General features: G+C 36.7%; 1 long non-coding RNA gene across 3 annotated transcripts; it reads right to left on the reverse strand.

Moving 5' to 3' along the window:
- Positions 1-211: 211 nt before the first annotated feature.
- LOC147500616 (uncharacterized) lies at positions 212-2,143 on the reverse strand. 3 transcript variants are annotated; one of them, XR_015196426.1, is made up of 3 exons: positions 1,881-2,142; positions 1,206-1,798; positions 212-402 (listed from the first exon to the last, which is right to left on the reverse strand). It is a non-coding gene; the product is annotated as an uncharacterized LOC147500616 (long non-coding RNA). The 3 variants fall into 3 exon arrangements; XR_015196425.1 differs by lacking the exon at positions 212-402 and adding an exon at positions 652-948; XR_015196428.1 differs by lacking the exon at positions 212-402 and adding an exon at positions 957-1,141 and having other exon boundaries at positions 1,881-2,143.
- Between the last annotated feature and the right edge of the window lie 254 nt (positions 2,144-2,397).

Consider the following 2,397-nt stretch of genomic DNA (forward strand, 5'->3'; position numbering starts at 1 on the left):
TTCAGCCCTAGTGTTTAGTGTTAGTGTTAGGATATAATTTTTTTTATGGTTTAAAGTTTAGGATGGTAGAAGAGAAGAGAAGAGGAGAGAAGGGCTGAAAATGTTGCAACAAGTGAAATTCACGTTGGTTTGGAAAGTGCCCAACACAAAACAACTTTTGGACTAATGACACATTTGTAATAATTGTTTTTGTTTTTGGGGTCTGCCCAACACAATATGGAGTCCGGCAGTAACGAATACCTATTCTTAATGGGCTTAGTTGGTTACATTTGAAAGAAAAGAAATGCACAAATTATTTAGTAAAAGTTTTAGGACAAAACCCAAAACGTAATTTGTGCATCTTTAATGGTGTATTTCTCTCAAGCGAAGCTTTTCTGGGACTGTGTTTCGTTCTTGAACTTCCTGCATACACAAAGGAGAGTGAGTCGATCATCTGTGTGAATCCAGTGCAAGTATTCGACTGGCTCTCGGGTTTAGAGGGGGCATAAAATTTTGAGTTAGCCTTGTTTTTGTGGTTTAATAAGGGGTATTAGATTTCTGCTAGTATGGTTCAGACTTCAGAGATTAGCTAAAGCTTCCTAGGCACTGAGAATAAAAACATTTCTATATGTGCAGAAAAGAAGTAAACAATATTAGCAGAGTAACAGGAGCAGCCATATAATTGGTCAGAGATGTATAGTCTTTCGATTTATAATAAGATCACAAACATTCGTATTAACTATTAGGTTTTTCGATTTGGTAAATCGGTATCTTATGCATTAAGATAAAAAGCTGTGGGATACCCCCAATCTAACACAAGATTCCGAAAAAACGCTTTCTCCTCTCAGAATCAATCAAGTCCAAAGTCTAATACGACTTTGGTAGTGCAAATGATGGACTCAACGGGAGCTGTTCTCCCCTTGAATATAGCATCATTTCTAGTCCTCCAGATATGTCCAACTTTTCAACCTGTAAAAACAGCATGATAACTTTATTTAGAGGAATCGCCACATCTTGGACAAGTAAGATCAACAAGTCTATTTCTACAGGTTGGAAAATTGGTTTGTGGAAATGAAACCAGTAGTAAAATTCAAAGGAAGATAAATTCAACTCTACAAGGCCAACCAACTTCCCATTTTGAGTTTTATAGTGCATCGCTAATCTGTAGATAAAGAAAAAGTGTAAGTGCAATGCTCAGAAGATAGATAGCAGAATAGAGTATGCACCTGCCAACATAATGAGATTGATTCATGAGAACACAATTACTGCATGGGGAGAAGCCTTTGTAATTGTCAATAGCGACTCAGCAACCAACATCCGGAACTTTAGATCTTTTTGAGCTTTGTCGTGGTATTTGATTTTCATTTTCTTTAAGCTGGTGGCATTCTCAAGTAAATATTTCACAATGTGGAATTCATCCTCAGCTGCAACTTGAAAATCTTCTATCTCAATTGTTTTTATGTGCTTCATTAAATGTCCAGTAAGGTGCTTTGACAAATAGGCATCAAACAACTCCTTAGAGAACTCAGAACGGACGAGGACACTTTCCAAGCATTCTGACTAATCAACAATAGTTATTCATGAGTCTAGAAAGTAAAATTAAAAGTTTAAAACTAATTCGGAGGCATTAGTAATATATAAAAAAAAAAATTCAAGAAATACCACAAAACATATCTCCAAAGTTTCCAGGTTGGGATGTCCTGAGTAAGAGGATTAACACTTTAAGTGAGTCTTTGAAAGGATCCGTCACAAGTTGCAAACGTCTCAAGCTACAACATGAGGTAAGAGAAGCTGCTAAATCTGGATCCCAGCTTAACATCTGGATGCACATATATGTGTAAGATACCAATAAAAATAACTTATTCTGTTTCCCTTTTTCAAATCATAAAGATGAAGCATACCTCAAGACAACAACCACACAAGTGTAATGTTGCCACGTTGTGCAACCCCATCAGTATCTCAGCCAGATCTCTATCAGGACAATGATTTTCATATAACGTAAAACAAGCACTGACCAGAGAGGAAAAGGTATCCAAACTAATGTTTGGGAGCTCCATCGCAAAATAAGTTATCTTTTGGAGATTTGGGGTGCAAATGTAGATGTTAGTGAAAGTACCAATATTATCATTCCAATACTCAAACACCTTCAGGTTTTGGGGAGAAATTATGAGGGCATTAAAATCATACCAGCAGTCACCAAATAAGATCAAATGTTCTAGCACAGGGCAACACGAGAATATGTTTCCAGTAAAGTTATCACCATGAAGTTACAATTGGAGGTATGCGTATTTTCTGTTTTGGGATGTGGTACTATTCCCATAGAGCAGAGAAATCATGGTGGCTTTACATCTATCTTCTTGCATCGCTTTGCATAAGGTGATTTTGCAAACTTGCAAACATTATGGTGCATTCTTCCTC

Source organism: Coptis chinensis, chromosome 5 (genome assembly GCF_015680905.1).
Source record: "Coptis chinensis isolate HL-2020 chromosome 5, ASM1568090v1, whole genome shotgun sequence".
Classification (NCBI taxonomy): domain Eukaryota; kingdom Viridiplantae; phylum Streptophyta; class Magnoliopsida; order Ranunculales; family Ranunculaceae; genus Coptis; species Coptis chinensis.